Source organism: Triticum urartu, chromosome 6A (assembly GCF_056163025.1).
Source record: "Triticum urartu cultivar PI428250 chromosome 6A, HENAU_Tu73, whole genome shotgun sequence".
NCBI classification, from domain to species: domain Eukaryota; kingdom Viridiplantae; phylum Streptophyta; class Magnoliopsida; order Poales; family Poaceae; genus Triticum; species Triticum urartu.
Genome location: NC_141878.1, coordinates 184680842 through 184707761, shown reverse-complemented (window position 1 = coordinate 184707761; position 26920 = coordinate 184680842).

The window sequence follows — 26920 nt, the reverse complement described above, 5'->3', positions numbered from 1 at the left end:
GCCAAAAACTTGTATCGACGTAATCCTTTTACGATGAACCTTTTGTCACCTCCATAATCGAGAAACATATCCTTATTCCACTAAGGATAATTTTGACCGATGTCCAGTGATCTACTTCCTAGATCACTATTGTACTCCCTCGCTTAACACAGTGTAGGGTATACAATAGATCTGGTACACAGCATGGCATACTTTATAGAATCTATGGATGAGGCATAGGGAATGACTTTCATTCTCTTTCTATCTTCTGCCGTGGTCGGGCTTTGAGTCTTACTCAATTTCACACCTTGTAACACAGGCAAGAACTCTTTCTTTGACTGTTCCATTTTGAACTACTTCAAAATCTTGTCAAGGTATGTACTCATTGAAAAAACTTATCAAGCGTCTTGATCTATCTCTATAGATCTTGATGCTCAATATGTAAGCAGCTTCATCGAGGTCTTTTTTTTTGAAAAAACTCCTTTCAAACACTCCTTTATGCTTTGCAGAATAATTCTACATTATTTCCGATCAACAATATGTCATTCACATATACTTATCAAAAATGTTGTAGTGCTCCCACTCACTTTCTTGTAAATACAGCCTTCACCGCAAGTCTGTATAAAACTATATGCTTTGATCAACTCATCAAAGCGTATATTCCAACTCTGATATGCTTTCACCAGTCCATAGATGGATCGCTGGAGCTTGCACATTTTGTTATCCATTTAGGATTGACAAAACCTTCTGGTTGCATCATATACAACTCTTCTTTAAGAAATCCATTAAGGATTGCAGTTTTGTTATCCATTTGCCAGATTTCATAAAATGCGGCAATTGCTAACATGATTCGGATAGACTTTAAGCATCGATACGAGTGAGAAAATCTCATCGTAGTCAACACTTTGAACTTTGTCAAAAACCTTTTTCGACAAGTCTAGATTTGTAGATAGTAACACTACTATCAGCGTCCGTCTTCCTCTTGAAGGTCCATTTAATCTCAATGGCTTGCCGAACATTGGGCAAGTCAAACAAAGTCCATACTTTTTTCTCATACATGGATCCTATCTCAGATTTCATGGCTTCAAGCCATTTTGCGGAATCTGGGCTCACCATCGCTTCTTCATAGTTTGTAGGTTCATCATGATCTAGTTGCATGACTTTCAGAACAGGATTACCGTACCACTCTGGTGCGGATCTTACTCTGGTTGATCTACGAGGTTCAGTAGTAACTTGTTCTGAAGTTTCATGATCATCATCATTAACTTCCTCACTAATTGGTGTAGGTGTCACAGAAACCGGTTTCTGTGATGTACTACTTTCCAATAAGGGAGCAGGTACAGTTACCTCATCATGTTCTACTTTCCTCCCACTCACTTCTTTCGAGAGAAACTCCTTCTCTAGAAAGGATCCATTCTTAGCAACGAATGTCTTGCCTTCGGATCTATGATAGAAGGTGTACCCAACTGTCTCCTTTGGGTATCCTATGAAGACATATTTCTCCGATTTGGGTTTGAGCTTATCGGGATGAAACTTTTTCATATAAGCATCACAATCCCAAACTTTAAGAAACGACAACTTTGGTTTCTTGCCAAACCATAGTTCAGATTTGTCGTCTCAACGGACTTAGATGGTGCCCTTTTAAACGTGAATGTAGCTGTCTCTAATGCATAACCCCAAAACTATAGTGGTAAATCGGTAAGAAACATCATAGATTGCACTATATCCAATAAAGTACGGTTATGACGTTCGGACACACCATTACACTGTGGTGTTCCAGGTGGCATAAGTAGTGAAACTATTTCACATTGTTTTAACTGAAGGCCAAACTCGCAACTCAAATATTTACCTCTGTGATCATATCGTAGAAACTTTTATTTTCTTGTTACGGTGATTCTCCACTTCTCTCTGAAATTCTTTGAACTTTTCAAATGTTTCAGACTTGTGTTTCATCAAGTAGATATACCCATATCTTCTCAAATCATCTATGAAGGTCAGAAAATAACGATACCCACCGCGAGCCTCAACACTCATTGGATCACATACATCAGTATGTATTATTTCCAATAAGTCAGTTGCTCGCTCCATTGTTCTGGAGAACAGTCTTAGTCATCTTGCCCATAAGGCATGGTTCGCAAGCATCAAGTGATTCATAATCAAGTGATTCCAAAATCCCATCAGCATGGAGTTTCTTCATGCGCTTTACACCAATATGACCTAAACGGCAGTGCCACAAATAAGTTGCACTATCATTATTAACTTTGCATCTTTTGTCTTCAATATTATGAATATGTGTATCACTACGATCGAGATCCAATGAACCATTTTCATTGGGTGTGTAACCATATAAGGTTTTATTCATGTAAACAGAACAACAATTATTCTCTAACTTAAATGAATAACCATATTGCAATAAACATGATCAAATCATATTCATGCTCAACGCAAACACCAAATAACACTTATTTAGGTTCAACACTAATCCCGAAAGTATAGGGAGTGTGCGATGATGATCATATCAATCTTGGAACTACTTCCAACACACATCGTCACTTCACCCTTAACTAGTTTCTGTTCATTCTGCAACTCCCGTTTCGAGTTACTACTCTTAGCAACTGAACCAGTATCAAATACCGAGGGGTTGCTATGAACACTAGTAAAATACACATCAATAATCTGTATATCAAATATACCTTTGTTCACTTTGCCATCCTTCTTATCCGCCAAATACTTGGGGTAGTTCCGCTTCCAGTGACCAGTTCCTTTGCAGTAGAAGCACTTAGTCTCAGGCTTAGGTCCAGACTTGGGCTTCTTCACTTGAGCAGCAACTCGCTTGCCGTTCTTCTTGAAGTTCCCTTTCTTCCCTTTGCCCTTTTCTTGAAACTAGTGGTCTTGTCAACCATCAACACTTGATTTTTTCTTGATTTCTACCTTCGTCGATTTCAGCATTACGAAGAGCTTTGGAATCGTTTCCGTTATCCCTTGCATATCATAGTTCATCATGAAGTTCTACTAACTTGGTGATGGTGACTAGAGAATTCTGTCAATCACTATTTTATCTGGAATATTAACTCCCACTTGATTCAAGTGATTGTAGTACCCAGACAATCTGAGCACATGCTCACTAGTTGAGAGATTCTCCTCCATCTTTTAGCTATAGAACTTGTTGGAGACTTCATATCTCTCAACTCGGGTATTTGCTTGAAATATTAACTTCAACTCCTGGAACATCTCATATGGTCCATGACGTTCAAAATGTCTTTGAAGTCCCGATTCTAAGCCGTTAAGCATGGTGCACTAAACTATCAAGTAGTCATCATATTGAGCTAGCCAAACGTTCATAACGTCTGCATCTGCTCCTGCAATAGGTCTGTCCCCTAGCGGTGCATCAAGGACATAATTTTTCTGTGCAGCAATAAGGATAAACCTCAGATCACGGATCCAATCCGCATCATTGCTACTAACATTTTTCAACACAATTTTCTCTAGGAACATATCAAAATAAACACAGGGAAGCAACAACGCGAGCTATTGATCTACAACATGATTTGCAAAATACTACCAGGACTAAGTTCATAATAAATTCAAGTTCAATTAATGATATTACTTAAGAACTCCCACTTAGATAGACATCCCTCTAATCATCTAAGTGATCACGTGATCCAAATCAACTAAACCATGTCCGATCATCACGTGAGATGGAGTAGTTTTCAATGGTGAACATCACTATGTTGATCATATCTACTATATGATTCACGCTCGACCTTTCGGTCTCCAGTGTTCCGAGGCCATATCTGTATATGCCAGGCTCGTCAAGTTTAACCTGAGTATTCCGCGTGTGCAACTGTTTTGCACCCGTTGTATTTGAACATAGAGCCTATCACACCCGATCATCACGTGGTGTCTCAGCACGAAGAACTTTCGCAACGGTGCATACTCAGGGAGAACACTTATACCTTGAAATTTAGTGAGAGATCATCTTATAAAGCTACTGTCAAACTAAGCAAAATAAGATGTATAAAAGATAAACATCATATGCAATCAAAATATGTGACATGATATGGCCATGATCTTCTTGCGCCTTTGATCTCCATCTCCAAAGTACTGTCATGATCTCTATCGTCACTGGCATGACACCATGATCTCCATCATCTTGATCTATATCAATGTGTCGTTACATGGTCGTCTCGCCAACAATTACTCTTGCAACTATTGCTATCGCATAGCGATAAAGTAAAGCAATTATTTGGTGCTTGCATCTTATGCAATAGAGAGATAACCATAAGGCTTTTGCCTGTTGCCGATAACTTCAACAAAACATGATCATCTCATACAACAACTTATATCTCATCACGTCTTGACCATATCACATCACAACATGCCCTGCAAAAACAAGTTAGACGTCCTCTACTTTGTTGTTGCAAGTTTTATGTGGCTGCTACGGGCTGAGCAAGAGCAGTTCTTACCTATGCATCAAAACCACAATGATAGTTTGTCAAGTTGGTGCTGTTTTAACCTTCGCAAGGACCGCGCGTAGCCACACTTGGTTCAACTAAAGTTGGAGAAACTGACACCCGCCAGCCACCTGTGTGCAAAGCACGTCGGTAGAACCAGTCTCGCGTAAGCGTACGCGTAATGTCGGTCCGGGCCGCTTCATCCAACAATACCGCCGAAACAAAGTGTTACATGCTGGTAAGCAGTATGACTTATATCACCCACAACTCACTTGTGTTCTACTCGTGCATATAACATCAACGCATAAAACCTAGGCTCTGATACCACTATTGGGGAACGTAGTAATTTCAAAAAATTTCCTACGCACATGCAAGATCATGGTGATGCATAGCAACGAGAGGGGAGAGTGTTGTCTACGTACCCTCATAGACCAGAAGCGGAAGCGTTAGCACAACGCGGTTGATGTAGTCGTACATCTTCACGGCTCGACCGATCAAGCACCGAAACTACGGCACCTCCGAGTTCTAGCACACGTTCAGCTCAATGACGATCCCCGGACTCCGATCCAGCAAAGTGTCGGGGAAGAATTCCGTCAGCACGACGGCGTGGTGACGATCTTGATGTTCTACCGTCGCAGGGCTTCGCCTAAGCATCGCTACAATATTATCGAGGATTATGGTGGAGGGGGGCACCACACACGGCTAAGAGAACGATCACGAAGATCAACTTGTGTGTCCATGGGGTGCCCCCTTGCCCCCGTATATAAAGGAGCAAGGGGGAAGGAGGCCGGCCCTAGGAGGGGCGCGCCAGGGGAGTAGGATTCCTACTCCTAGTTGGAGTAGGTTTCCTCCTTTCCTAGTCCAACTAGGAGAAGGGGGGAAAGGGGGGAAGAGGGGAAGGAAGGGAGAGAGGGGCCGCGCCCCAAACCCCTTGTCCAATTCGGACTGGGCTTGGGAGGGGCACGTGCCACCTCCTAGTCCTTCCCACTAAGGCCCATTAAGGCCCATTGCTTCTTCCTCGTATTCCCGTAACTCCCCGGTACCTCCGAAAATACCCGAATCACTCGGAACCTTTTCGATGTCCGAATATAGTCGTCCAATATATCGATCTTTACGTCTCGACCATTTCGAGACTCCTCGTCATGTCCCCGATCTCATCTGGGACTCCGAACTCCTTCGGTACATCAAAACATATAAACTCATAATGAAACTGTCATCGAAACCTTAAGCGTGCGGACCCTACGGGTTCGAGAACAATGTAGACATGACCGAGACACGTCTCCGGTCAATAACCAATAGCGGAACCTGGATGCTCATATTGGCTCCCACATATTCTACGAAGATCTTTATCGGTCAGATCGCATAACAACATATGTTGTTCCCTTTGTCATCGGTATGTTACTTGCCCGAGATTCGATCGTCGGTATCTCAATACCTAGTTCAATCTCATCACCGGCAAGTCTCTTTACTCGTTCTGTAATACATCATCTCGCAACTAACTCATTAATTGCAATGCTTGCAAGGCTTATGTGATGTGCATTACGGAGAAGGCCCAGAGATACCTCTCCGACAATTGGAGTGACAAATCCTAATCTCGAAATACGCCAACCCAACATGTACCTTTGGAGACACCTGTAGAGCTCCTTTATAATCACCCAGTTATGTTGTGACGTTTGGTAGCACACAAAGTGTTTCTCCGACAAACGGGAGTTGCATAATCTCATAGTCATAGGAACATGTATAAGTCATGAAGAAATCAATAGTAACATACTAAACGATTGGGTGCTAAGCTAATGGAATGGGTCATGTCAATCACATCATTCTCCTAATGATGTGATCCCGTTAATCAAATGACAACGCATGTCTATGGTTAGGAAACATAACCATCTTTGATTAACGAGCTAGTCAAGTAGAGGCATACTAGTGACACTTTGTTTGTCTATGTATTCACACATGTATTATGTTTCCGGTTAATACAATTCTAGCATGAATAATAAACATTTATCATGAAATAAGGAAATAAATAATAACTTTATTATTGCCTCTAGGGCATATTTCCTTCAGAAACGTTGGCCAGACAAATAATCCGGCGTTCCAAATCCATGACCATACTCAACGGGGAGTTACATCGTTACAATGTTTCAGGAGCAATTCAGCGTTGTGTTTCTCCTCAAGAGGGTGTGAGATTTTGCGCAAAATCCATGAAGGAGACTGCGGTCACCTTGCCGGTTCAAAGTCTTTGGTGGCTAAAGCTTTTCGCCATGGTTTTTACTGGTTGACGGCGCATGCTAATGCGGAAGATTTAGTCAAGAGATGTGATGGATGTCAAAAATTTTCCCGCCGTGCGCATGTTCCGGCTCAAGAGTTGCAGATGATTCCAATTACGTGGCCGTTTGCAACTTGGGGGCTTGATATGGTTGGACCCTTCAAGCGTTCTAAGTACAAAAAGACCCACCTGTTAGTAGCAGTTGATAAATTCACTAAATGGGTGGAGGCAGAGCCAGTCAGCAAGTGTGATGCAGCCACGGCGGTTCAATTGATCAAGAAGGTGATATTCCGGTTTGGCTTTCCACACAGCATTATCACAGATAATGGTACTAATCTGTCAAAAGGGGAGATGGAAGAATTCTGTCAACGTGAGCACATCCGGCTTGATCTAGCGTCGGTGGCTCACCCCCAATCTAATGGTCAAGCAGAGAGGGCAAATCAAGAAATTCTACGGGGTACCAAACCAAGGCTTCTAGTTCCCTTAAAGCAGACACCGGGTTGTTGGGTTGAGGAGCTACCTTCTGTGTTATGGAGCATCAACACCACACCCAATAGGTCTACGGGTTACACACCTTTCTTCATGGTCTATGGAGCGGAGGCGGTTCTTCCTAGTGACATCCGTCACGATTCTCCCCATGTGGCAGCTTATGTTGAAGCTGATAACGAGAAGGCACATCAGGATTCTCTGGACCTGTTGGATGAAGAGCGTGATCTTGTAGCAGCACGATTGGCGATTTATCAACAAGATCTCCGACGTTATCACAGCCGCCGGGTTAAAACCAGAACCTTTCAAGAAGGTGATTTGGTGCCCCGGCTCATCCAGGATCAGACTCATATGCACAAATTATCCCCACCTTGGGAAGGACCCTTTGTGGTCAGCCAAAATCTGCACAACGGATCTTACTACCTCGTTGATGTTCGAGAGCATGAAGACTCACGTCAATCAGAGGAGGAGACCAAGCGGCCATGGAACATAGCTCTCCTTCGGCCTTACTATACTTGAAGCCATAGGCTCTCCATCTGTACATATTTATGATAGTGTATATATCATATAATAAACCGGAGCCTCCGTTATAAGCAGGGTATCTGTTCTTTTTATATCCTGTGTGTGCTTTTACAAGTTAACTGACAAAGCGGAGTTTTTGTTAATCCGGCTTTAGCAGCTGCATAGATATAAAGAAAATCACTAGGGGGCTTGGTCATATTTGAACTACAGCTACACCTCTTGATCGGTTTTTAAACCACGAAGGGATGTCACTAGGGGGCTTGGTTGTCCTCACACCATAGCTACACCTCTTGATAGGCATTTAAGCCACAAAGGGAAAAATTTGTGGAGCCAAAGAGAGTGTTGTACAAAGTACAGACTCAAACATGGGCACACACTGAGCATCGCTCACAAAGTTACTTGGGGGCTCTTTTTGCAAAGCAAAAAAGAGTTTGAAAGGACCCTTGTAATTGGCTATCAAGCCACGGCTTGGAAGCCTGGTGTATTCACCTAAAAACCCGGGTTAACCTGCCTTCATCAAGTAAGCCACTCCTGTCCAGGTAATCCTGGTATGACCCATCGAACGTTTGACAAGTCAATCTTTTACAAACCCTGAACTTGTCAAAGTTAAAACGATGATTGGTTAATTGGAGGCCCATCTTAAAAGGCTTTGTTAAATGGTTTAACTCAGAGGCCTGGCAGCCCATGAAAAGCCTCGATTTGGAGCCTGGCAGCTCGTAAAAAGCCTTGCATATTTTCCTGTTTGAATTTTGTTTGTTGAAAATCATAAGTATTTTTTTAGCAAACCGGCGTCCTTGACCCGGCGTGCTTTTCAACTACAAGTTGTTGGCACATGATCAATTATAAACCGGTGTTCATTGACCCGGTCTGGTTTGACTAAATCGCTAGTGTTATAAAGAAAATCCGGTAGTTATCCCGGCCCGGTTTAATATATAGACCGGCATTACGAAGATGGAGTTATCAAAGTTCCGGATTGGTATTAACACCTTTGTCGTATACCCGTTTGGTCAACCAATGAGGTATGTTATGTACGTTATTTTTTGTACAAACACTCGATTATTCATCTAGGTATTATATACTTCTTGGACATCATGACACGTCTAGCGGTAAACCGCTAGATACTTTTAAGTTATTGTACCCAGAAACGCAATTCATCATGGGTTATGCATAAATATATCCCAAAGGGCGGCACAGATTGTTACAAAGTATTACGATACATGCTCGATGGCATGGCAGATAACAGAGTTTCAGCTATCCTATTACATGAAGCTTCAAAGCGGCTCCAATAGTATCATTGTTTTTCACAGTAGCCATATAAACCGGCGACCGGATCAGGACTCTTCATCGCGACGGTTTAACGGTTGAGGGTCAGTTGGTGTAGGCACTTCTTCATCCCTCCCCAGACGCTGGAAATCGGCCGTTGACCAATCGATTCCAGTTAACGCTTGGAACACTACTTCCTCATGAATAAGATTGGAAGGGTTAATATCAGGGGCATAAGTGTGCTTACGAATCGGAGGCACAAGTTCTTCGACTTCATGGATGTCGGCCGGCTGTCTTTTCCCTTCTGCATCATAAAACGGTTGAAAATGGGACAAATCGGTATCATCAGCCAACTTGCTGGCTGCTGGCCGCATCTGTTTGGTCAGCCACCAAAGATCATCATTGTTGAAGTTTGAACCGTCTTCTTTAACGCCTGGGTATCCTTTAATGATATCCTCCGCTTCAAGGTCTGGAATCTAGGCTTTGGCTCGAATAAGGGCGGTTAAAGCTCCTGCTCTAGCAGCTGCTCTCTTCAACTCGGCAATACGGGCTGGTAACATGCCCAACTTCTCAAGGGTCACCTTAATCAAAGTTGGAGCTGGTTTGTTATAAGCTGTCGTGCTAATAACTCGCTGAGACCCAGAGTATAGTTGTTCAACCAATGTATATGCCTCTTTGAGCTCCATCCGCATATCTGTACCAAGATGAGCGATCCGAGTGCCTGCCAAAGATTTTATTAACATTTTGGTCAATTATAAGATTCATCGACTAGCGCAACACACATAAGAAGACACTTACCAAAGATAGCAGATGTCATAGCATTGATTTGGCGTTTCAAAACGGCTAGTTCTTCAACCACTGGCTTCAGGGCTGCCTCGGCGTCTACAGCTCTTTTGGTTAAACCGGATTTCTCGGTTTCCCATTCAGCATGCTCTTGGTTGAAGGATTCTTTCAGCTTTTCCATTACGGCCAGGGCCTGGGTCAACTCCTCTTTGGCTTTTGCAGCCTCAGCTTGTTGTGACTTCACATTTTCTTGCAAGTCAGAATTTCGGGCATCTTTGCTTTTCAGTTCAGCCTGCAACATTGAAGGTATATTCAACAAACAACATATATATGTGCTAAGTATAAAGCATATAACAAGTTATACACTTCATACTTGGGGGCTAATGCCTATTTGCTCTAAAGTGCTACATTTTATACAAGTCTCCAGAAGAATGCAAGCATTATCCTTGACACTTGGGGGCTAATGTGCGTCTATTCTAAAGCGGATGTGCAGATTCAAACCCGGATTAACCTTCTAAGTTAAACCGGCCTTTGGGGGCTATGCTGCAAAACGTTATCTAATTATTTCAAGATGAATTTTATCTCTTATTAGAGACCTGCCATTGCAAGGATCAATGATGAGAAGTGTAAAGTGTCACAAAGACCCGGTTTATGATTAATAATCATATAAACGGCCCTTGGGGGCTACTTGGGATAATAATTCAGTTGTAAATCAATCAACAAAGGGAGAGGAATTTACGTCATATCGTTCTTTCATCAAGTTCAACAAGCCGGCTTCATAATTCTGGTTTGAGTGCAGATGGTTCAAGAAGCCTGAATGAAGCTCATCAGCGTTAAGATGAGCATAGCTTGATAAGTCGCTGCTCCATTTACCTTTATCCCGGGCAGCTTGCTCTTCTTTGGCACTATACTGAGCCAAGATGACGGGATGGCCAGGAGAGCTGTGACCCATGCCAGTAATAATAACATCATCACCTTGGCCTTTAGGATTTTTGGTTGATGATACTGGAATTTCAGTGTCTTTCACCGGACTAGCCCGGTTTGGTTCTGCCGATTCAGTATCGGGTGCGACAGGCTCAGCATCTGTTGGTTCATCGATATGTTGGCCTTCAAGGGGTGGATCATCAAAAGTAGCTTCAGGATGAGGGCCTTCCGGTTCACAAGTCTGTTCTGGTTCACCTCTTGGTTCTTCTTCTTCGGCGACAGGGTCTTCTGGCGGATTGGTGACCCGAGCTTTCTTGCTGGGTCTGGCTTTGGCCCTACAAACAGAATAAAAGAGGATTAACATCCTATTCAAAGGATTTATGGCGCATTGAAAGGAAAGGTTTTTACAACTCACCCGGCCACCATTTTCAAAGGGGGGAGTTGAGTTGCTGTCGATTCACCAGAAGATGAAGGAGGTGTCACCTGATAATTTGAATCGGACGGATTAAGAGGCTGTCTGAAATAACCTGCCTTGGGGTAAGAATGGTCAGGAGTAGGAGAGACCTCAGACCGGCACTTCCGAACCGGAGTATCAGGTAAACCGGCTGAAGTGACCTGTTGGCCCCTGTGCCGGGTTGTCCGGCGAGCTTCATGCTGCTGAGTCTTCAAAATAAATGTTGGATCCAAGTGAGCAAGAGGATGAGAAAAGCTTACTTTCCAGACTGCTTGGCGAGTTTTTTGTGTTGGCATAGAGTCTGAACCGGAGGAAAGGGTAATTACCTCTACATCATCAGCTTTACTAGCTTCTGCGTCCTCCTGAGGAAGATCATTGTTAATGAGATGCATGAAAAGAGAGCCAAGTGAGTCAAGTTATACCTCAACTTCTGGATCATCAGTATCATCATCAAGCTCCATATTAATCCGGTCAGCCGTTTTCCGTTTTGACGTCCGTTTTACGGCTTTGGTCTTTGGGCGGGATGGCTTGACCGCTTTGTCTCCAGTCGGCTTTGCCGCTTTCTCTACGGTTTTCCATTTCCAGAAGGGGTCATCACCCTACATATAAAGAAGAAGGGTTATAGGTTGCATAAGTTAAATATATTAGAGATGAAGAGGAAGTATAATGCTTACAGCAGGCGGTTTGTTCTTGGCATAGAAGGGACTCAGACCGGTTTGACTGCAGATCAGTTCCGATTCATTCAGAATCTTTTTTACACCTTCAGTGACTTCTTCCTCAGATAATTGGATGTTGCAATGGCATTGAGGGTCGTCAACCTCGCCGGTATATTCACACATTAAACCGGGACGCTGGCTTAGCGGCAAGATACTCCAGGATATCCAACAGCGTACAAAGTCCTCGCCTGTTAAACCGTTCGCCATAAAGGCCCGGAGTTTGGCGAGTTGAGGAGAGTATTTCACCCTTTCTGAAGAGCTCAGGCGTTGTGGCATTGGGTGAGTATTGGATAGTCTATGATCACGAAATCCGGGGAGGGGATTTTCATCTTCAGGCGAAGTGTCTCTACAATAAAACCAAGTTTGGTTCCATTCCTTTGGGTGGCTATGATGTTTGGCATGAGGAAATTCAACTTCTTTCCGCTTTTGAATCGAGACACCACCAAGTTCTGTGTTCGGGCCATTTACAAACTCTGTGCGCCGGTTTAAGTGAAAGAAATCCCGGAACAGTTATGCAGTTGGTTCTTCTTGTAAATATACTTCACAGAAGACCTGGAAGTTGCATAGATTGGAAACTGAGTTGGGACCAATATCTTGCGGATCAAGTTGGAAGATGGCAAGTACATATCGATAAAATTTTGACCCAGGCGGTTTGAAGCCCCGGCCTATATGATCAACCAAGACCACCACCTCTCCCTGCCTGGGGGTTGGAGGATTTTCTGTTCCAGGAACTCGGCATTTGATTTCAGTTTTCTTAGGTAGGGAGCCGATGGTAACCATCTCATTCAACTGAGTCTCAGTAGCCCAGGAATGAGCCCAGTTGCAGGCAGTGAATTGTTTGGCCATTGCGAAACAAACAAGCTGAAAATGAAAGGCCGGTTTATAAATTAATCATGATTATATGCAAGAGACAAGGGAGTAAGAAACATGCTGATATGTGAAATGGTGTAAACCGGAGACTAATGCAATAAGGGAAAAAGGTAATACTAGCACAGGATTACTCAGACACTGTTAAACTGGAGCATAATTATGAAGGTAAAATGCTCCTATGGTTTATCAGAGGGCTAATGGCATAGACTGCTTATACAAGGTTAAACCGCCTATGTTGGTGTAAGGAGAAACAGATCTCACAGGGACATAGAAACAGATCTCATAGTGACATATGAAATTTTCGGATCTAAGATAAGACAGAAAAGAAAAAAATAATTGGATCTAGAAGGGGTGCAGAACCGAAGCAACTTATGAAGGATTAGATCAGTTCTTTGCGCATAAGGGTTTGTGGTGACAATGGAAGGTTAGCTACAGCAAGGAGTACGTCAGATACGAAGTATTCACCTAAAGGCCATGAAAGAGCAACACTAAAAGCTTTGATGAACCTCAAGAACAGCGAAGAACAAGGAAACCCTAATGGATCTAAGAAAGAAAGGGGAAAAGACTTACTGCAACGGCGGAAGCAGCGGAAGGGCGCTGTGGAACTCTGGTGCGAACAGGTTGATGCAGCGGCCAACGACGAAGCAGAGGCGGAGTTCGAAGATGACAGCGGCGCTCAGGTGCGAGGTCATCGAGAGGAAGAAGAAGAGATGAATGGGTAGCGAAAAGAAAAGAAAAGGGGTCCGCTGTCCCTATTTATAAGGCGAAGAGATGAAACGGCAAGTGCGGGAATCGAGGAGCCCAAAAATGGATAAGTTAATAAGGGTGTCGCCTCGATGGCTGAAGACATATTAAATGAAGGTAATCTTCGACATCAACGGATGGATGACGTCAGGACGGTTTATCATAATCTTGAAGTATGATGTCACGGCGGTTTACAAGATCGAGGTGAAGATATGAGGGAAGAATTTTTCTAACTATAGAAGATTGACATGAACGAGTTCAAACCAATCTGGGGCCTAATGTTGGGGATATTACTACTGGAGGTAAACCGACCTTATGTAGCCGGGTTGACTCCTTGAAGATTAGAAGCCCATAAAGATGCAAGGATGATGGCGCTTCATGGAGGCCCAAGGCCCGAAGGCGGGTTAAAGCCTGTAAATGTAAACCGGCTTAGTCATGTAACTTGTATTGTAAGATTGGAAGGATAGAGACCGGACTGGATACGTTTATGATCCGGCTTCGGGACTCTGTAAACCGGCGGGCGTCAACCTATGTATATAAAGGGACGACCCGACAGCGGTTTAGGGACAACAACTCGAGAGCCAGACAAAGCGGATTCGCTCCCTGGCCTTCGAAACCCTAGCAATACCAACCACAACTAGACGTAGGCTTTTACCTTCCTCGAAGGGGCTGAACTAGTATAAAATTCCCCGTGTCCCCTTGTCCGGTTTAAATCCTTAAAGCTAACCCGTAGCGATGGCTCCACGACTAAGTCCTTTCACAAGGACATCTGCCGTGACAAACCCACGACAATAACCGAGAAACATTTCCTTAGTCCTATTGAGGTACCTAAGGATAATTTCGACTGTTGTCCAGTGATCTACTCCTGGATCACTATTGTACCCCCTTGCCAAACTCATGGCAAGGTACACATTAGGTCAGGTACACAACATGGCATACTTTATAGAACCTATGGTTTAGGCATACAGAATGACTTTCATTCTCTCTCTATCTTCTGCCGTGGTCGGATTTTGAGTCTTACTCAACTTCACACCTTGCAACATGGGCAGAAACTTTTTCTTTGACTGATCCATTTTGAAATTCTTCAAAATCTTGTCAAGGGATGTGCTTTGTGAAAGTCCTATTAAGCGTCTCGATCTATCCCTATAGATCTTGATGCCCAATATATAAGCAGCTTCACCAAGCTCTTTTATTGAAAAATTCTTATTCAAGTATCCTTTTATGCTATCCAAAAATTCTATATCATTTGCAATCAATAATATGTCATCCACACATAATATCAGAAATGCTATAGAGCTCCCACTCACTTTCTTTGGAAATACAGGCTTCATCATAAGTCAGTATAAAACCATATGCTTTGATCACCTCATCAAAGCGTATATTCCAACTCTGAGATGCTTGCACCAGTCCATAGATGGATCGCTGGAGCTTGCACACTTTGTTAGCACCTTTAGGATCGACAAAACCTTTTGGTTGCGTCATATACAACTCTTCTTGAAGAAATCCATTAAGGAATGCAATTTTGACATCCATTTGCCAGATTTCATAATATGCGGCAATTGCTAACATGATTCAGACAGACTTAAGCATCACTACGAGTGAGAAAATCTGATCGTAGTCAACACCTTGAACTTGTCGAAAACCTTTTGCGACAAGTCGAGCTTTGTAGATAGTAACACTACCATTAGTGTCTGTCTTCCTCTTGAAGATCCATTTATTCTCAATGGCTTGCTAATCATTGGGCAAGTCCACCAAAGTCCACACTTTGTTCTCATACATGGATCCTATCTCAGATTTCATGGCCTCAAGCCATCTATTGGAATCCTGGCTTATCATATCTTCTTCATAGTTCGTAGGTTCGCCATGGTCTAATAACATGACTTCCAGGACAAGATTACCGCACCACTCTAGTGCCGAACCAGCTCTGTTCGACCTACGAGGTCCAGTAGTAACTTGATCCGAAGTTTCATGATCATCATCATTAGCTTCCTCTCTAGTTGGTGTAGGCATCATAGGAACGGATTTCACCGATGTGCTACTTTCCAATTCGAGAGAAGGTAAAATTACCTCAACAAGTTCTACTTTCCTCCCACTCACTTATTTCGAGAGAAACTCCTTCTCTATAAAGGTTCCATTCTCGGCAACAAAGATCTTGCCTTCGGATCTGTGGTAGAAGGTGTACCCAATTGTTTCCTTAGGGTATCCTATGAAGATGCACTTCTCCGATTTGGGTTCAAGCTTATCAGGCTGAAGCCTTTTGACATAAGTGTCTCAACCCCAAACTTTAAGAAATGATAGCTTAGGTTTCTTGCCAATTCATACGATATCGTCTCAACGGATTTAGAAGGTGCCCTATTTAACGTGAATGCAGTTGTCTCTAATGCATAACCCCAAAACGATAGTGGTAAATTGGTAAGAGACATCATAGATTGCACCATATCTAATAAAGTACGGTTATGACATTCGGACACACCATTACGATGTGGTGTTCCAGATGGCGTGAGTTGTGAAACTATTCCACATTGTTTTAAATGAAGGCCAAACTCGTAACTCAAATATTCGCCTCCGTGATCAGATCGTATAAACTTTATTTTCTTGTTACGATGATTTTCCACTTCACTCTGAAATTCTTTCAACTTTTCAAATGTTTCAGACTTGTGTTTCGTTAAGTAGATATACCCATATCTGCTCAAATCATCTGTGAAGGTCAGAAAATAACGATATCCGCCGCGTGCCTCAACACTCATTGGACCGCATACATCGGTATGTATTATTTCCAATAAGTTAGTAGCTCGCTCCATTGTTCCAGAGAATGGAGTTTTAGTCATCTTGCCCATGAGGCATGGTTCACAAGTATCAAATGATTCATAATCAAATGATTCCAAAAGCCCATCTGCATGGAGTTTCTTCATGCGCTTTACACCAATATGACCTAAACGTCAGTGCCACATATATGTTGCACTATCATTATCAACTTTGCATCTTTTGGCATCAATATTATGAATGTGTGTATTGATGTCTACTATGCAACTTGTTATTGTAGACTTGTGTTGGGCCTCCAAGCGTAGAGTTTTGTAGGACAGTAGCAATTTTCCCTCAAGTGGATGACCTAAGGTTTATCAATCCGTGGGAGGCAAAGGATGAAGATTGTCTCTCTCAAACAACCCTGCAACCAAATAATAAAAAGTCTCTTGTGTCCCCAACACACCAAATACAATGGTAATTTGTATAGGTGCACTAGTTCGGTGAAGAGATGGTGATACAAGCATAGTAATGATAGTAGATATTGAATTTTGTGCTAGGAACAATAAAAAATAGCAAGGTAGCAATTGATAAAATGGAGCACAAACGGTATTGCAATGCTTGAAAATGAGGGGTCCGTACTTTCACTAGTGAAATCTCTCAACAATGCTAATATAATTGGATCATATAACCACCCCTCAACGTGCAACGAAGAATCACTCCAAACTTCCTATCTAGGAGAGAACATAAGAAGAAATCGTTTATAGGGTATGAAACCACCTCGAAGCTATTCTTTCCGATCGATCTATCCAAGAGTTCGTACTAAAATAACACCAAATACTTTCAGATTCATAATGCTCAATCCAACACAAATTAAGAACCTCAAAGAGTGCCCCAAGATTTCTACCGGAGAAACAAAGACAAGAATGTGCATCAAACCCTATGCGTAGATTACCCCAATGTCACCTCGGGAATCCGCGAGTTGAGTGCCAAAACATACATCAAATGAATGAACACGATACCCCATTGTCACCATGAGTATTCATATGCAAGACATATATCAAGTGCTCTCAAATCCTTTAAAGTATTCAATCCGATAAGAACGAAATCTCAAAGGGAAAAACTCAATTCATCACAACAAGATAGCGGGGGGAAAACTCCATATGATCCGACTATATTAACAAAGCCCGTGATACATCAAGATTGTGACATCTCAAGAACACGAGAGAGATAGATTAAACACATAGCTACTGGTAGAAACCCTCATCCCGGAGGGTGGACTACTCCCTCCTCATCGTGGTGGCCGCCCGGATGATGAAGATGGCCACAGGAGATGATTCCCCCCTTCGACAGGTTGCCGGAACGGGGTCTAGATTGGTTTTCGGTGGCTACAGAGCCTTGCGGCGGCAGAACTTCTCATCTAGGTTAACCCCGAGGGTTTTTGGAATATTTGGGAATTTATAGGGCGAAGAGGGGGTGCGGGAGGCCACCGAGGTGAGCACAACCCACCTGGGCGCGCCTGGGCGTCCAGGCGCGCCCTGGTGGGTTGTGTGATGTAGGGTGGAACCCTAGATGCCCGATCTTTCACGATTTGGAGGTGATCCCATGAAGGACGCGAGGGAAAAACACGAGGGGAAAGAGAGGAATCACTCAAATCAACAAGAAACGATCACACATGTGCTAGATCCAAGTACCCATAGAGATCACATGGTCCAAATCCAACAAAGGACGATACAAACGGTAACTAGTTCATCTCCGTGAGGAGGTCTTGAGGGTTCATCCCATGAAGGGGTCTTGAATCCAAGGTGGATCTTCTCCGAAGAGGCGCGGTCTCTCTTGATGGAGTAGATCCGTATGGATGAGCAAAGCTCTATCTCAAATGAGCTAAACCTATGCTAACCCTCAAATTGTGGAGGTGGAGGAGTATATGTAGTCTAGGGCCACAAAGGGGTAAGTGAGGGGCGAAGGGGTACATGGGCCTCGGGCTTGTTACACTGTGCGCAGACAGGTGGTTTCAGACGTCCGACGGGGGTCGGTCGTTTGGTCGTTCGCGGGCGTCCGGTCGTCCGGAGGAGGTCGGACTTCCGGTGTTTTGGCTCGGTTGAGGTGGCGCCGGATTTCCGGAGACGGCCGGACGTCCAGTCGCTGGAGTTTGTCAGACGTCCGGTACTTGTCAGTCGTTCGGCCGCTGTAGCTTCCGTCGGCTGGCCCTTCTTGCTGGATGAGTGTCCAAGCGTCGGACGTCTGGAGTCGTCCGGTCGTCCGATGGCCGAAGCTTCCGAGGAGCTCCTTCTCTTGCTCCTCGCGCTTGGTGTACTTGTCGTCTTGTCCATGGTCTCCCTCTTGGTTCCTGGTCATGCACATCACATACGTTTGAGGTAGTAGCCATGTCTCACATGTAGAAAGTGAAGGTTCGGAGAGGAGCGAGTTCACCTTGTGTCCAATGGCATATAGTTGAGGTCTCATCTTATGTATCCTTGGGTCATCGGGAGTGGTCGAAGTGGACATGGGGATGATCGTAGGATGCTCCGCATCATCTCCCCCCTTGGGAAAGATCGGACCTCAGATCGTGATCCTCATCACCGTGGAAACGATTGTCGTGGACGGACTTATAGTTGGACATAGTTGAAGACATGGCGCAATCCAAGTACTCCAAGGTGTCTCCGGAGTGATAGACATGCAAAAATAGCAAACACAAGCGACACTTGGAAATATAATGGTTAGCACACACAAAGTGTCCATCAAGTAAGTATGAGTCCGTTCGGCAAGATTGTTCATGACAAAGCGCATGAAGCTTATCAAGATGATATATAATGATATGCAAAGCATTCATGGGAACAATAGGATTTTTAGTATGCACAAAGGTGTGGCGAATGTGATCAATGCAACCATTGTGCAAAATGATGTCATAATGGGACGGTTTATCAAAAGCAAATTGGTGCTCAATGTGATTATGTTGTCATGCAATTGATGGTGGGCAATATGATCATGATGTATGAAGATGCCATCAAGAAAGATCACAACAAATTTGCTAAGGAAGTGCACAAGATCATATATCATGGATGAAATGGGAATACAAGATGCAACAAGGCAATCATAATGTGAGCCAATCCATGCATAAGATGCAAATGTGTCATGTGTATGATATGTCCATCGAGCATGACATGTGTGATCACAATCAACAAATATGGAGGTGTTGGTGTACCAATGCTCGATGTCGTGGCATGAGTGGAGGTTCGAAGGTGCATCCAATAAGTCCGAGCGCTCCTTAATTTAAAGGTCCATAGAGCCAATCTCCAATGTCGCTCCTCCGTTCGCGAGATGTATCATGTAGACAACAAGAAGGAGGCAACAATGAAAGAGTGACCGATCCAATATGTGTATTTGAGGATGGATCAAAGGGAAGGAGTTCACCTTTGTGAGAATGTCGAAAATGTTGGTGTCGTGCATTGTGTACGCCTTCACATGACCAAGTTGTCTTGTGATGGTACCACCTTGTGAATTCTTCAAAATGAAAGAACATGACAAACACTCGAAAAAACAAATGAGGTTAGCGGAAGTGCAAAACCTATCATTCGTGTGGTAAGATACCCAACAATTGTACGCATCATGCTCATCATAAGAAAGGACAAGGGAGCATTTCATAGTATGGAGGCATATGATGCAAGAACAACCAAATACAATAGGCTCGATCAAACAAGCATGCATCACAAATAAGATGTCCAAGTCTCCACGATAAATAGGCATAGCAAGTTGGCACTCAATACAAGGGTATATGAGAGATGCCACTATTGGAGACAAGAGACAATGATCAAGAAAAATCAAGTGAGAGGCATGAACATATATGTTATCAACCCAAGCAAGCGAGTAAGAATGGAACATGGTTGATGCGACAAAGCAAGCAATCATATTGATCAAGTGCTGCAAGCTAGTAGTGCGAAGATGCAACGTACTAGAGGTAATCATGGCAATCATGTCATGTGTGCAAATAGTGGGCATGAATAATTCACATGACATAGCACAAGCATGAAAGCAAGATATGAGGAATGTATCATCATTGTATTGGCAAGAGGTCATATGGAAATAGCAATGGAACATCATGGCTCTCCCAACACAAGAGTCAACAATAGCATGAGGCACATGGTAAACATGGCAATAACAACAAGGATCTCCACCAAACATGCAAATACATATAGGAGTAGTATAATGGTGAATCATGGGTAAATGCACGCAAGGGTCACAATTGCATGGCAAAATCATAGAAGGAGGTGTATCATGCAAAGTGAACACGCTACAATGGGCATAAAGTAACAAGTGATATATAGCCCATAGTCGTGTGAGAGACAAGTAAAAGAGATGCGCGTAGTTCTTGCGCTAATGGAACGGTGGTAATGGTAGTCCACGGGATCCCAAATCGTCGTAGCTCGTTTCGTCAACTCTTGGGATTGTGAGGTTGACGAGTATACGTGAGTACCTACACAAAACAAAGACAAAGGGAAAATTGTGTGTGCGTGGTATATGTAAACATCATCCATTATGATGCGCACGTGCTTGTGTTGGTTAGTGCTACCTCTTGAGCATGCGTTGGTTTTCCCTTGAAGAGGAAAGGGTGATGCAGCAAAGTAGCGTAAGTATTTCCCTCAGTTTTTGAGAACCAAGGTATCAATCCAGTAGGAGACTACACGCAAGTCGCCTAGTACCTGCACAAACAAATAAGAACCTTGCAACCAATGCGATAAAGGGGTTGTCAATCCCTTCACGGTCACTTACGAAAGTGAGATCTGATAAAGATAATAAGATAAATATTTTTGGTATTTTTGTTGTATAGATTGAAACGTAAAGATTGCAAAATAAACAGCGATAGAAATAGCTAGTTGACGGGAAAATAATATAATGGAGAATAGACCCAGGGGCCATAGGTTTCACTAGTGGCTTCTCTCAAGATGGCATAATCTACGGTGGGTGAACAAATTACTGTCGAGCAGTTGATAGAAAAGAGAATAGTTATGAGAATATCTAGGCATGATCATGTATATAGGCATCACGTCCGTGACAAGTAGACCGAAACGATTTTGCATCTACTACTATTACTCCACACATCAATCGCTGTCCATCATGCATCTAGAGTATTAAGTTCATAAGAACAGAGTAATGCATTAGGCAAGACGGCATGATGTAGAGGGATAAACTCAAGCAATATAATATAAACCCCATCCTTTTATCCTCGATGGCAACAATACAATACATGTCATTTCCCTTTCTGTCACTAGGATCGAGCACCGCAGGAGTGAACCCAAAGCTAAGCACTTCTCCCATTGCAAGAAAGATCAATCTAGTAGGCCAAACCAAACTGATAATTCGAAGAGACTTGCAAAGATATCAAATCATGCATATAAGAATTCAGAGAAGAATCAAATATTGTTCATAGATAAACTTGATCATAAACCCACAATTCATCGGATCTAGACAAACACACCGCAAAAGAATTACATCGAATAGATCTCCAAGAAAATCGAGGAGAACTTTGTATTGAGATCCAAAGAGAGAGAATAAGCCATCTAGCTAATAACTATGGACCCGAAGGTCTGTGGTAAACTACTCACACATCATCGGAGAGGCTATGGTGTTGATGTAGAAGCCCTCCATGATCGATTCCCCCTCCGGCGGAGCACCGGAAAAGGCCCCAAGATGGGATCTCACGGGTACAGAAGGTTGCGGCGGTGGAAATAGGGTTTCGTGGTGCTCCTGAATGTTTTCAGGGTATATGGGTATATATAGGAAGAAGAAGTAGGTCGGTGGAGCTGCGAGGGGCCCACGAGGGTGGGGGGCGTGCCCTCCTGCCTCGTGGCCTCCTCGCTTCTTTCTTGACGTCCACTCCAAGTCTCCTGGATTGCATTTGTTCCAAAAATGATCCCCACGAAGGTTTCATTCTGTTTGGATTCCGTTTGATATTCCTTTTCTGCGAAACACTGAAATAGGCAAAAAACAACAATTTGCACTGGGCCTTCGGTTAATAGGTTAGTCCCAAAAATAATATAAAAGTGCATAATAAAGCCCATTAAACATCCAAAACAGATAATATAATAGCATGGAACAATCAAAAATTATAGATATGTTGGAGATGTATCAAGCATCCCCAAGCTTAATTCATGCTCGCCCTCGAGTAGGTAAATGATAAAAACAGAATTTTTGATGTGGAATGCTTCCTAACATAATTTTCAAACTAATTCTCTTTATTGTGCCATGAATGTTCAGATCCGAAAGATTCAGGATAAAAGTTTAATATTGACATAAAAATAATAATACTTCAAGCATACTAACTAAGCAATTATGTCTTCTCAAAATAACATGGACAAAGAAAGTTATCCCTACAAAATCATATAGTCTAGCTATGCTCTATCTTCACCACACAAAATATTTAAATCATGCACAACCCCGATGACAAGCCAAGCAATTATTTCATACTTATGACGTTCTCAAACTTTTTCAATCTTCACGCAATACATGAGCGTGAGCCATGGATATAGCACTATAGGTGGAATAGAATGGTGGTTGTGGAGAAGACAAAAAGGAGAAGATAGTCTCACATCAACTAGACATATCAACGGGCTATGGAGATGCCCATCAATAGTTATCAATGTGAGTGAGTAGGGATTGCCATGCAACGGATGCACTAGAGCTATAAGTGTATGAAAGCTCAAAAAGAAACTAAGTGGGTGTGCATCCAAGTTGCTTGCTCACGAAGACCTAGGGCATTTTGAGGAAGCCCATCATTGGAATATACAAGCCATGTTCTATAATGAAAAATTCCCACTAGTATATGAAAGTGACAACATAGGAGACTCTCTATCATGAAGATCATGGTGCTACTTTGAAGCACAAGTGTGGTAAAAGGATAGTAGCATTGCCCCTTCTCTCTTTTTCTCTGTTTTTATTTGGGCCTTCTATTTTTTATGGCCTCTTTTTTTTCCTTTTTTTTGTCCGGAGTCTCATCCCGACTTGTGGGGGAATCATAGTCTCCATCATCCTTTCCTCACATGGGACAATGCTCTAATAATGATGATCATCACACTTTTATTTACTTATAACTCAAGAATTACAACTCGATACTAGAACAAAAATATGACTCTATGTGAATGTCTCCGGCGGTGTATCGGGATATGCAATGAATCAAGAGTGACATGTATGAAAGAATTATGAATGGTGGCTTTGCCACAAATACGATGCCAACTACATGATCATGCAATGCAATATGACAATGATGGAGCGTGTCATAATAAACGGAACAGTGGAAAGTTGCATGGCAATATATCTCGGAATGGCTATGGAAATGCCATAATAGGTAGGTATGGTGGCTGTTTTGAGGAAGATATATGGTGGGTTTATGGTACCGGCGAAAGTTGCGCGGTACTAGAGAGGCTAGCAATGGTGGAAGGGTGAGAGTGCGTATAATCCATGGACTCAACATTAGTCGTAAAGAACTCACATACTTATTGCAAAAATCTATTAGTCATCGAAACAAAGTACTACGCGCATGCTCCTAGGGGGATAGATTGGTAGGAAAAGACCATCGCTCGTCCCCGACCGCCACTCATAAGGAATACAATCAATAAATAAATCATGCTCCGACTTCATCACATAACGGTTCACCATATATGCATGCTACGGGAATGAGAAACTTTAACACAAGTACCTCTCAAATTCACAACTACTCAACTAGCATGACTCCAATATTACCATCTTCATATCTCAAAACAATCATAAAGAATCAAACTTCTCATAATATTCAATGCACTTTTTATGAAAGTTTTTATTATACCCATCTTGGATGCCTATCATATTAGGAGTAATTTTATAGGCAAAGCAAATTACCATGCTGTTCTAAAGGACTCTCAAAATAATATAAGTGAAGCATGAGAGATCAATAATTTCTATACAATAAAACCACCACCGTGCTCTTAAAAAGATATAAGTGAAGCACTAGAGCAAAATTATCTAGCTCAAAAAATATAAGTGAAGCACATAGAGTATTCTAATAAATTCCGATTCATGTGTGTCTCTCCAAAAGGTGTGTACAACAAGGATGATTGTGGTAAACTAATAAGCAAAGACTCAAATCATACAAGACGCTCCAAGCAAAACACATATCATGTGGTGAATAAAAATATAGCCTCAAGTTGTAACATCCCAATTTTTTCAATTTGGATGTTATACATAGGTCATCATATGCATATCATATTTTATTTGTTGTTCATTTGAGATCCTAGAAAATCCTAAGCAACTCAAGGACCCACGGAGAGAGTTGGGGATTTCATTATTTTCATATTTGAATTTTTCTCAAATTTGAAAAAGGGTCATTTTGATTTTCATACTTTTCTCTTCGAATATTTCAAATATCAAAATAAATGAGAGGAGATAGAATGACTTCTCCGAAATAAAATAAATATTGGAGGAAAATGTTAAAACAAATAAATATTTTTATTTGGATTTTATTTGAGATTTATTTGAATTAGAATAAATATGCATTTTTCAAAATTGCAGTTTTAGGCCAGAAAAATGTTCACTTTGTTCTATATATTTTATTTAGACGATGAAAATTGTTTTTGGCATTTTTAGAATTTTTTATATTTATTTAGTATTTTTGGCAATTTTTTATACTTTGTTCGCAGAATTTTTTGGCATTTTCAATTTTTTTTATATTTTTGCTCAGTTTTAGGTATAAAACCATTCGGTTTTTTTGGTTAGATCGGTTTTTCCAAATTTTTTTCTTTGGTTAGATCTATTCTACGAACGTTCTATCCTTTAGTTCTTATAACGAACGAATTCGTTCGTTTGTCTCTGTTAGCAGACGTTCGTCCGATATATTTTTCTTTTTCTGTTTTATTTTCACCAAGGACCTATCCACGATTATTTTTATCGCAGATTAGCCCCTGATCTTCAAACCCTCACAACTTTTTAACCGTTCGTCCAAATCTAGTGAAACCAACGCCAAAATCTTTGTCTCGAATCCCTCTTTCCAGTTAACCAACTTGAACATGATTTTGACAATTTAAAATTTGGTTGCAAGCGGTTTTCAATTCGAACTTCTTTCGATCGTAGTTTGAGTTTCTTAGCTCCGATTTGATTGATTCTCTTTGCAAATCGAAGCACTTTAGTTGAACTTTCAATTTGAACTTTCTCATCAGAGTTTTACCCTTGCATCTATGCTTTAGTGCTTATGTATGCTATGTTTTGTTTGCGATAGAATATCTGGAGTGCGAAGCATGCTACTACGAGTCTCTAGGGTTTGCGGATCGTCAGCAAGGCAATTAACACTTTGATCATACCCCTTTGTTACCCAGTTTTTACGCATTAGTCTCAACCCTCAAACACTGCATGGTTAGGACTTGAATACTTGTGGGTATTGGGAAGTAGTGATGAGGTAGAACCTATTGTATTTTATATCAAACCATGGGAGTTACTTCTATGTTATGCTTATACTGTTATGCTATGCTCGCAGACGTGGTTTGGTTTGAGTGATCCATGACAGATGTGAGAGTTTTAATTAATGGTTAAACTTAAGGTGGCTACTTTAATACACATCTGGGTGGATTGGTTGAGGCACCCTGGAGCACCCAGTGGTTGTCTGGGCACCTGGAGCAATCTAGTGTTGTCCTGGGATATCCCGGAGTACCCGTGTGATCATCCTACGGTTTGTCACCCAGGCTCAAAGGGATCATAAGATTATTCATGCTGGAAACTTCCGTGTGTAGCCACAAGCCATTGTGGGCTCCGGCATAGTAGAGTATGTTGCGTGACCTCTTCCATAAACTTCATCCACATAGATTAGGTGCGAATCGGGATGTAATGTTCCATCTCCTGTAAAAGGATTAGCTAGCAGTTTCTCTATCATACCCGAAGGAATTTCAAAGTAAAAAATTTCAGTAGGTTCAGTAGGTTGAGGAGCAACTCTTTGCTCTACTGGTCGGGGTGAAGATACCACGAACAAGCCCCTCAAAGGATTATGTTCCATAGTAACAAGTGACAGTTAGTTTCAGCACACTATAAAAAAAATTCTTACCAAATTCCACCTACCAAAGGCACTTCACTCCCTGGCAACGGTGCCAGAAAAGAGTCTTGATGAACCACAAGTATAGGGGATCTATCATAGTCCTTTCGATAAGTAAGAGTGTCGAACCCAACGAGGAGCAGAAGGAAATGATAAGCAGTTTTCAGTAAGGTATTCTCCGCAAGCACTGAAATTATCGGTAACAAATAGTCTTGTGATAAGGTAATTTGTAACGGGTAACCAGTAATAAAAGTAAATAAGGTGCAGCAAGATGGCCCAATCCTTTTTGTAGTAAAGGACAAGCCTGGACAAACTCTTATATAAAGGAAAGCGGTCCCGAGGACACATGGGAATTATCGTCAAGCTAGTTTTCATCACGCTCATATGATTCGCGTTCGGTACTTTGATAATTTGATATGTGGGTGGACCGGTGCTTGGATACTTCCCTTCCTTGGACAAGCATCCCACTTATGATTAACCCCTCTTGCAAGCATCTGCAACTACAAAAGAATTATTAAGGTAAACCTAACCATAGCATGAAACATATGGATCCAAATTAGCCCCTTGCGAAGCAACACATAAACTAGGGTTTAAGCTTCTGTCACTCTAGCAACCCATCATCTACTTATTACTTCCCAATGCCCTCCTGTAGGCCCAAACAATGGTGAA